This window comes from Mus pahari, chromosome 7, assembly GCF_900095145.1.
Source record: "Mus pahari chromosome 7, PAHARI_EIJ_v1.1, whole genome shotgun sequence".
NCBI classification, from domain to species: domain Eukaryota; kingdom Metazoa; phylum Chordata; class Mammalia; order Rodentia; family Muridae; genus Mus; species Mus pahari.
Window position 1 is genome coordinate 86751857 of NC_034596.1, and position 11232 is coordinate 86763088.

The window sequence follows — 11232 nt, forward strand, 5'->3', positions numbered from 1 at the left end:
GAGGAGGAGGAGGAAGGAAGGAAGGAAGGAAGGAAGGAAGGAAGGAAGGAAGGAAGGAAGGAAGGAAGGAAGGAAGGAAGAAAAGTAGGGGTGGTCAGGAAAGATGGAGCAGGAAAACAATGACAATTACAATGATGATGATGGTGGTGGTGGTGGTGATGGTGATAACAATGACAACGGTGATGTCTGACTTCACTAAGGAAGCCATCTCTCTGGTCTATCTAAAGGCTCATTAGCCCCACTGCTGGAGTCACTCACACAGTCCACAGTAGGTTTCATACACACTTCTCCTGTCTTTGTTCAATAAACAAAAAGGTACTAAGTAAGCTCCGAAGCTCACATACCACATTCTAGGATAGAGAATAAATTCGGGAGACAGAATTATTTTATTGGATATAGAGACCATAAGTGAGCACACTAAACCAGTCTTCTCTCGAGAAGCCTGTACCCATGTCTCGTGTGTACACTGTCCCTTTCTTAAGCACCACTCTTAATGTCCTGGCAAGATCAAAGCTGCTTATTAGGCTTCAGGGTAGCTCTGTTGGTAGGGTATTTGCCTAACATGCACAAAGCTCTGGGTTCAATGCGAGCATCACATAAACCGGGGACCTGTAATCTCAGCACCGGGGAAGCAGAGGCAGGAGGATCAGGCGTTCAAGACCACCTTCAACTACACAGTGAGACTGAAGTTGGCCTGGGCTGCATGTGACATGTCGCAGAGCAGAGCAGAGCAGAGCAGAGCTGCCGTTTCTTGATGACTACAACTTGACTTCATTAAGAAACGAAGTAGAGAGAAAGTGAAGGAGTAAATACATGACCACATTCAGTTGGTGCATTTCCAGGGAAAAGCTAACTTGAGGGGAGGGTGTGGAGTGCTCCTAGCCTCCCTGAGGACGTATCACTTACGTAGAATTTTGAGTGAAAATGTTGGAGGAAGAGCCTCCGGGCCGAGGAGAGAGCACAGAGAACAGTCTAAAACAGCGAGGGTGTGAGTGTTGACAGGGCAGAACCCGCTCTAGTGAAATGTATTCCTGGGTATGTCCTCTGAAAAGGCCATCCGTCACGTCTAGAAGCAAAGACCAATTCAAGGTACTAAGAAAAGAAGACTGCCTCTGTTGAGGAGGGAAATACATATGCATGTCTACATATTCACCCCTACCCACCACCCACCCGCAGGAGCCAGAATGAACCACTGGGCTGGTCTTCAAGATGAAATCTCTCTTGCCTCTTTCTTATATGGCTGACATCATCTCTCACTCCCCACCCCCAGCCCCCAAAACAAATGGCTCTTTCTCTGGCCCCAAATAATTAGCTTCTCCAGACACAATGGGAAGGTCTCAGCCCAAGCTTCCTGGGAGGACATTCGAAGGGTAAGGGGATATTAGAGTTTCACTGGGGCGGTGGGACAAATGTTCCGGAAATGAAAGGGTTTTGAGAAATGGTTTTAATTATGCATATCCTGCAGTATCTGCATAATGGGTTCAATTCAGCCCCGGTTTCCAGCAGAATTGCCATGCCCGTGGACGAAGGTCAGCACACAGGATAATGAGGGGGCAGGAAGTCTCTGCTGATAACCGTGCCTTCGTATCCTTTTTCTAAAAATTTGAGGGTGAACTGTGCTCTTTTAGTCAATCTGTCAGCATTTTCAAATACAGGCAGCACGGATGTGCACTTTACACATGGGTGAAATTGATTTTGGCTCGTAGAGCATCTTTGTGAAGATTGTAGGTGATGGGTAAGCTGACTGCCACATTCTTTGCGTGGAATTTTAAGGCCAAATGAAACCTTATTAAGTCAAGTCAAACTTTTGGTAGCTACAAAAAGTTGGGATCCCTAGGGCTAATGAGCTCAGTGTGAATGAAACAACAGCTTGGTTTTGCTTTATTTTCAAAAACTTTCCCCTTAAAGAAATAATAGAAAGGCTCAAGTGTAAACAGATTGTCTAGAAGTTTCTTTGTTTGTTTGTTTTACCCCTTGGCTCTACTCATGATGTAGCAGAATGTTTGCACAGGAAGCTTAGGACTCAGCAAACAAGTTTTCAGTTAAATTCTTTTTAAATTTTATTCTATTTTATTTTACTTTATGCATATATGTCTATAAGTATGTACGCGTCCCTAGTGCCCATGTCAGAAAAGGACATTAGACACTCTGGAACTAGAGATGCAGACAGTTGTAAGCCACTATGTGGGTGCTAGGAACTGAACCCTGGTTCTCTGGAAGAGTGGCCAGTGTTCATAGTTGCTTAGCCATCTCTCCAGCACCTGTAACAGCCTACAAGTCTACAGCACAGCACAGCACATAAACTGGGGTGTGAACAGTGTTCTGTGACAAAGAAGTCTTTAAGTTTTTGGCATCTAAACTCCTGATATCAAACATTTATCAAGAGGGCCCAACTCCAAATAGTCTCATTAAGTCATTAAGATGAACCCTTTATCTGTCCTCCAACACATCTCAGGGGTCGTCATGGGGTGAGTCCAGGGGAATCATCTTGTCAGTCCCTCCCTTCTACTATCCTCAGATCTCACATCCCAAGAGTTAGATGCCAGCTCTCTCTTTCATCTATGTATGATAATAAAAGGGCTTTTCCCCCATTTGTATTAGTTTAGTGCAGTGTTGGGGACACAGCCTAGGGCTATGCACATGTTTCTCTAGAGGAAATAATGTGTTTCCTTTTCCGGGGTCAGCCACAAGGGGATTTTATTCCCTTCAGCTCCTGCCCTAGTTAAAACTCTAAGAGGAGCTCCTTCCATGGATGGATTTAAGCATTTCAGGAGCAGTGTCCATATCAGGTGCTGCTCCTAGCTGTCCAGTCACTGTTGGCAAGCTTCAGTGCACAATAAGATAAGTGACTGCTTAGTCAAGGTGAGCTAACAACTCCCTGGCTTCTCTAAATTCCCCAGGGGGAGGAGGCTCTTTCCATTTCAATGTCTTAAAAATAAAAGATCTAGCATTAGGGACTGTCTCTTTGTCCCTAACTCCACTGTGCCCACAGCCTTGCTGCATTTTAATTGGGGCAATCAGCACATTCCCTTTCCAGGCTGGAGTCCAAGGCCCCTTGGCTTCTCACTTAGGTGGAGATCTTTTGTTTTTCTCTCTCCTCTGCCAAAAAAGACTTCAAAGAATCTAGGGAAGGAAAGGAGTCGCCCAGACAGCATTTTCCCTCATGAGCCTTTGCTTTCCCAGCTCCCCTTGGCAAGCCAGCATCTTTAGATACTAAGCAGCTGGCTAGAATAGGCTTCACTCCTCTTGTAGAACTGACTGCTCGGGACGACTCTATCAGGATCACTTCTCTTGCTCATCCTCTTCCCTAATTCTCTTAGGCCAAGACCACATAACTCAATGACCACAAACAAGTGCTGTGGCACACGTACGGATATAAACAGTTTCCCCTTGGCTCAGAGACATCTCTTACTCCATAGTCTTGGGGATTTAGTGTCATCAAATAAGACATGGGTAATAAACTAACTACAAATTACTGATTTGACTGCAAAGTAGGCTAAAACAAAACAGCCAAAATTACTTTCCCTGGGTTCTTTTCCATGGCTGAACTTCACCTCCTACATGAGACAGACCCACAAATCCCGTATTTCAACAGAGATCCCAATATTTTCCATGTTTAATATACATATCATACATTGCTCTTGTTCCAATTCTTATACATAGTTTGCCTACATGTATATTTGTGCATCACTTGCATGCAGAGAACATCAGGGCTAGAAGAGGACATTGGATTCTCCCGGAACTGGAGTTACAAACAGCTGTGAGCCACCCTGTAGGTGCTGGGAATTGAACTCAGATCCTCTGGAAGAGCAGCCGAGCCATCTCTACAGCCCCTGTTTCATTTAGATATTTCCTAGTCTAAACAAAAAGTTTACTTGTCGGCCAGTGAAATGGTTTAGCAGGTAAAAGCAGTTGCCACAAAAGCCTGATGACCAGGTTTCAATACCCATCATTCACAGGGGAAGAACAGAAGGGACTCTTCTTCTAAAAGATGTTTCTTAATCTCTGCACATGGGCTATTGAACTTATGCGCGCGCGCGCGCGCGCGCACACACACACACACACAAACAATAATGATAACAACATAAATACAAGTGTTAATTTTTTTCCCTGGGATGTAGAGTTGAATTACAAGATTCAGAATCTGAATAATAAGAACCAATTACTTAGCCGGACGGTGGGGCACAAGCCTTTAATCCCAGCACTTGGGAGGCAGAGGCAGGCGGATTTCTAAGTTTGAGGCCAGTCTGGTCTACAGAGTGAGTTCCAGGACAGCCAGGGCTATACAGAGAAACCCTGTCTCAAAAAAAAAAAAAAAAAAAAGAACCAATTACTTGAGAAAAAGTAGTTTTTTGCTAATACTGGAGAGACAGTTCAGTGGTTAAGAGCATTGGCTACTTTTCCAGAGGACCCGGGTTCAATTCCCAGCACCCACATGGCAACTCACACTGTAATTCCAGTTCTAGGGGATCTGACACCCTCACACTGACATGCATCTGGACAAAACAATGCACAAAGAATAAGAATAAATAAAAACAACTATACTACGAAAAAAAAGGTATTTTTTTTTAGGTAGATAAATGAAAAACAGAGAAAACATTTCTATGCTGTCAGGTGACCCTAAAAAGCATAAGATAGCCAATGAAATTCCTGTACACTAATGACCTGTGAACTCTCGAAGTAGTCACCACTGGTTCCAAGCAAATGTAGTAAGAACTTTGGCGAAGCCCCAGCAGTAACTGATAACTGACAAGGGAGAGCACTTTGAATTTTAGTTTAATACTTCACAAGCGACAATAGCTGGGCCTGGCTGTAAAACGAAGCTCTTAAGCAACCACAACAAAAGATCTCTCCCAACACCCACCTTTTCCTTTACCTCCTCAGAGACAAGTCCAAGTTCTTAGCTACCATGAACTGTAAAACATTAACAAAGATAGCAAGAAAGAGACATGAAGTAGTTGGAAGACATGCATGGGAACACATGTGGTTGACTAGCAACGGGAAATGGACAGGAGAAGTCACCGGGGCACAAGCTGTGTACCAGAAGACTTAGGAGGAAGCTCAATGGCTTTGTTAAATTCTGATCACAACACTGTCTCTGGGTGCCCACACGTAGCAGAACTGCAGAGAGCAAGTGCTTACGTGAATAAGTGATGTGTGGCTGGAAAAGCACACAGAACCTTGACAAGTGGCTTGTGCTATTTCTGATCTCCCTGGCTCGTCCTGACTCGTTCACAGCCTTATGCAAACGCTTATACTTGAGGAATGTGAAGTTTAGTGGATGAGCTTCCCATGGATGCCGTAACAAATGACCACAAAATTGGTAGCTTAAAATAATGGTAATTGATTTCCACATGGTTAGAAAGGCTGGAGGTCAGAAATCAGAAACACTATGTTTTAGTGTCCGTGTTAGCAGGATGGCTATTCCTCCAAAGGCTTGAGGGAAGACTGTCTTCCCTGCCCCCTCTGGCTTCTGGTGGATGTTGGCAGTCCTCAGCTGGGTTGTCATCACTATTGCTTCTAAGGGCAGCATCTTCATGCCCTCTGCTCCATCTTCTCCTCTCTGTCTTTTCAGTGTGGGCAAAGCCTTCCCCTCCTAAGGATGCAGGTGGCTGTATTTTAGGGCATCTGAGCTCCTCCCTCTTGAAATCTTTGAGTTATCTGCTAGAGCTCCTTCTCCAGATAACACTCACTGGTTAAAGGTAGTAGAACCTGCTGCCTTTGGGTGCTGCTATTTAAGCCTAGTAGATCATAAAATTCAGTGTTCGCAAAATCATGGAGCAGACTGCAGCGAGTGCAAGAAGTGTCACAGTGTGTCCAGCATTATGAAGGAGCTTGCCATGCTAATACCGGCTGTTCCTGTGTGATGCCTGCAGGTATATGCATGGTATTGTCAACACAATTGATCCACATGCTTTGTATTTAAGTTCAAATCTGAGCTACCCACCAGCTTCCAGAGTGAACACCTCTCTAACCTGTGGAATGTCTGTTATCCACGCTGAGTGGACTGATGGCCAATTTTTCTTACTTTCCATTTGGCTTGAACACTACCAGCCTTCATTCTTACTGTGAAAAACAGTCCAAGGGAGGAAGCCCAAGGGAAGTAGGCCCACATGGTAGACGACAGTTTGTGTGATGAGAGCAAACCCTGCAGCCTTTTATTTAGTGTGTTCTCTCATGGGTCAAGTAGGATACTGGCAGGTTTAGAATTTGGCTCTTGTGATTTCTTCTTTCTTTTTTGAGACAGGGTTTCTCTGTGTAGCCCTGGCTGGCCTGCAACCCACTCTGCAGACCAGACTAGCCTCAAACTTGATCTGCCTGTCTCTGCTTCCCAAGTGCTGAGATTAAAGCTGTGTGCCGCCACCACCTGGCAAAAGATGCTGTTTTTAATTTTTTGGTGGCCTTCAACTGCTGGATTCCTGCATCAGTCTCCCAAATGCCGGAACTATAGGCCTGTGCCATCTTCAAATTACTTTGGTAAAAGTCAGTGGTGAAGAGCTGAGGCAAGGGGACCCTGTTAATGTGAACAAGTTTTGAGCAATTAGCGCCTAAAGGTAAGGTCTGAACAAGAGGTCAAAGAATCCGGATGCTTCGATTCTTATCAAAGATCAGCTCGCCCTACCCGCCCATTTCCTCCCAGCCCTCACTATAATCTCACTCCTTTCCCTCGCCTCAGGCGTGTGCATGTTATAGGGGAAGCGGACAGTGACAGTGAGAAGAGGAAGAGAGAGGCAACACCACAGCTCAGCTCTGGCTATTCCAAGGTCTCGAGGCCAGCACACCACATGTTAAGGCTCTCTTCTGTCACTTCTTAGCCTATAGCCTTGAGCAAATTCTGAACCCCTACCTGCCCCAGTGTTCTCACAGAAACGTGGACGTAATACCAAGACTTTCCTTACATGATAATGTAAAGAATATATAAGATGATATAGTGAGAGAACCAGGAGTCAGCAAATGTAACTTACTGCAAATAAAGACCAGCCAGGCATAGCCAGGCATAGCCGGGCAGTGGTGGTGCATGCCTATGGTGGTGCATGCCTGCGGTGGTGTGAATAGATTCTATGTGAATGCTTGGCCCATAGGGAGTGGCACTATTAGGGGGTGTGGCCTTGTTGGAAGAAGTGTGTTATTGTCAGGGCAGGCTTTAAGGTCTCCTATGCTCAAGCCAAGTCCAGTGACACAGTCCTCTTTGGCTGCCTTTGAATCAAGATGTAGAACTCTCTGTTCCTTCTCCAGCACCATGTCTGCTGCACACTGCCATGCTTCCCACCATGTTAATGAACTAAACCTCTGAAACTGTGAGCCAGACCCAGTTAAATGTTTTCCTTTATAAGAATTGCCTTGGTCCTGGTGTCACTTCATAACAATGAAACCCTAACTAAGACAATGCCTTTAATCCCAGCACTCTGGAGTAAGAGGTAGGCCAGCCTGGTTACAGACCTAGTTCCAGGACAGACAGGGATACACAGACACCTCCCACCCCCCAAAAAACCAACCAGCTGGGGCTGGTGAGATGGCTCAGTGGGTAAGAGCACCCGACTGCTCTTCCGAAGGTCTGGAGTTCAAATCCCAGCAACCACATGGTGGCTCATAACCATCCGTAACAAGATATGACGCCCTCTTCTGCAGTGTCTGAAGACAGCTACAGTGTACTTACATATAATAAATAAATAAATCTTTAAAAAAAAAAGTTTGTCACTATTAAAAAAACAAACAAACAAACAAACAAAAAAAAAAACAACCAACCAACCAACCAACTAGCCCACCCAGCCTGGCTTGGTGGTGTCTATCTATAATCTCACTATTTTGGAGGTGGAGGCAGGAAGATCAGAAGTTCAAGCCTGTGCTACATAGAAAGTTAAAGGCTAGCCTGGGCTACATGAGAACCCCTTCTACAAAACAAAATAATAACAATAACCACACTTTTGTACTGATTTGTGTGACTGGCTTTTCTGTTCTTACGTCCATAATACAATCCTGTGGTTTGGGTAACCTATAAAGCATATAAATTTAATCCTCGCAGGCTGGGGGGCTGGGAAGGCCAGGATGAAGACAGCAGATTAGGACTTGGTGAGGGTGCAGAGAGCAGCTGGTGTCACCACATGGCAGACGGTTAAACACTGTAACAGGAGAGGCGCATGCTCCCTCAAGTCTCTTTTATAGGCCGGCAGGGATCCCATTCACAAAGGCTCCATCCTCAAGATGAGCTAGTCATCTCCTACAGATCCCCAAATACCAACACACCGGTGATTAGATTTCAGCGTGAACCCTGGAGAGACAAAACACTCAAACCACGGCACCTGTGTTCCATAATTTTCCTGCAGCGAGTATGAAGAGCCCAGTGTTAGATGTTCAGTCAGGGTCACCTCCCCTCTCTCCAGCCAGACTGAACCAGTCTGGATCTGTCACATCATCCACACTGCTTGGAGCATCATGGCTCAAGCACCAAAAAGAATCACTGAAAATCTAATGATTAAATATGAAAAAGTACACCCGAATGTGTGAGGTATTCTGTCAAAATGAAAACACATGTTATACAATAGAATTGTATTTTATATATTCTTTTTAAGTTCAACTTGATTTCATTTTATGTGCATGGGTGTTTTGCTTGCATGTATGTGTCTGCACCACATGCATGCAGTGCCTAAGGAAGGCAGAAAAGGACATTAGATTCCCCTGGAACCTGGTTACAGGCTGATGTGAGCTGTCAATGTAGGTGCTGGGATTCAAACCCAGGTCCTCTGGAAGAACAGCAAGAGCTCTTAACCACTGAGCCATCACTCCAGACCACTTTTATATTTTCTTGAAATTATTTTTTTTTTAAGATTTATTTATTTATTATATGTAAGTACACTGTAGCTGTCTTCAGACACTCCAGAAGAGGGCGTCAGATCTTGTTACGGATGGTTGTGAGCCACCATGTGGTTGCTGGGATTTGAACTCCGGACCTTCAGAAGAGCAGTTGGGTGCTCTTACCCACTGAGCCATCTCACTAGCTCTTGAAATTATTTTTAATGACATGGAGGCATGTTAAAAAAAAAGAAATTTATTTATTTATTTATTTATTTATTTTGGTTTTTCGAGACAGGGTTTCTCTGTGTAGCGCTGGCTGTCCTAGAACTCACCCTGTAGACCAGGCTGGCCTTGAACTCAGAAATCCACCTGCCTCTGCCTCCCAAGTGCTGAGATTAAAGGCGTGCACCACCACCGCCCCGCAGAAAATTATTTTTAAAGGCAGGTCTGCATTAGCTAGTTTTCTGTTGTTGCAATAAGATACCACAATCAAGGGCAACTTAGGGAGGAAAGCTCATTCTGGCTTACTCTGGCTTATGTCCCAGACGGTTAGAATCCGTAACAGTGGCGATGGCAGGTTAGCAGAACCAGAGCCAGAAAACAATACATCACACTCGCATCCTCATGAAGGAAGTAGAGAGAACAGACTGGAAGTAGATGAGGCTATGAACTCTCAATGCCACCCTGACCCCTATGTACATCCTCCTGCAAGGCTCTGCCTCCCAAGGGTTCCACCCCAAACAGCACCACCCCAAGTTTGCGATTGGGGACAGCTTTAGTTCAAACCACTACAGGTTCTTACCACGCTGTTTAAATTTGTCAGCCTCTCAAGCAGCTGGGACTAGAAGCATGCTCAGACCATGCAGAGCTCTGTACGGGTATTCTAGGTAATGCTCTACCACACTGGCCCTTTAAATGTTTGTTCGTTTGTTTGTTTTTTATTTTGACAAGGTCTTACTAAATGTCTCCAAGCTTTACAACTAGGCTTGACTTCAGATCATAGATTTTTAAAAAATAAATAAATAAATAAAACTAGCAAACTATCTAACCCATCAACAGGAAAACATACCACGCCTACATTTTTGACTCTGTAGTAGAGACAACAATATCCTCTACTTCTGTATATAAGATATCCTCCTTCTAAACCCTAGGACCTGTGGATTTATTATCTCACACGGCAAAGGGACTTAGCAAATATGATTATGTTAAGGAGCCTGAGTGTGGCGGTTTGAGTACTGAAGGCCCCCAGAGCCTCAAAGCCTTGGATGCTTCCTCATTAGGGAGTGGTGCTACTTGACAGGGATGTGGAAGTGTGGTCCTTTTGTGACCCAGAAGTGTGTCAGTGGGGGTGGGATTTGGGGTTTCAAGTGTTCAAGCCAGGCCTCGTGTCTCTCTTTCTCCTTCCTACTGACTGCCAGTCTGGATGTAGCTCTCACCTACCTCTGTAGCACCATGTCTACCTGTGTGCTACCATGCTTTCTGCCATGACAGCAATCTACTAAACCTCTGAACCTGTAAGCCAACCCTAATTAAATGTTGTCCTTTATAAGAGTTACCTTGGTCATTGGTGTCTCCTCACAGCAGTAGAACACTGACTGAGACATTAAGATAGAGATATTATTCATCTAAGCCCTATGTAACCACAAGAGCCTTGGAAAATGGAAGGGAGTAGGCACTAAAATGACATCACTTCAGAACAACAGCAAAGAACAATACTATAGTTCTGGTGTTGGAGACAGAGGAAGGGATCCCAGGTCAAAGAAGGCCTTGGAAGGCCTACGGAGTCTACAAAGGACCAGGGAACGGGTTCTTGCCTACAATCTCGAAAATGGGACACCATTCTGTATTAATGAAAGGTAGGATTACAGGTGATCAGCTCACCTTATTGAAGCTATCAAGCGTGTGGTAATTTGTTACAGCTGTAAGCAGAGGACCAATACAATCCAGGCTTACCTGGCCCTTGGTATGCTGGAGCACAGTGAGTGGTCCTGTCACCAGGTGAGCATGTGACTTGGGGTGGGGAGTGGGGTGGGGAGTGGGGGATGGGGAAGAGTGAGGCCTGACAACTGCCTGGCTTCACTGAGCTTCTGATAATTAAGGTGCAACAAAGCAGGAGCTCTGCCTTCTGTGACCATCTCCTCCTCTGAAGATGCTGATTCCAAAGGTCTCAGGTACAAATCTGTCCCTGTTTAGAGATGGCCAGTGGGTCACACTAGAGAATCGTCCATGTCTATGTGTCTAGAGTTTATAATATAGGAGCTGACTGAATGTAATTCTAATTCCTCATAGATCAAGTATATAAGTATCCATGCAAACAAATCGACAGTCAGAGCCAGGAGTTAAAACTCTGAAAATGACCCAGAACACACACACTGTTTTATGTGCTTATGTCAAGCAAAACCTTGTCGTAAAGCATGTGTGTGTGTGTGTGTGTGTGTG

At 44.8% G+C, this 11232-nt stretch overlaps 1 protein-coding gene across 1 annotated transcript in view; it reads right to left on the reverse strand.

The window, feature by feature from the left end:
- Ston2 (stonin 2) overlaps positions 1-11232 on the reverse strand; it is a 140057-nt gene that overhangs the window by 89882 nt on the left and 38943 nt on the right. The window lies entirely within an intron of this gene.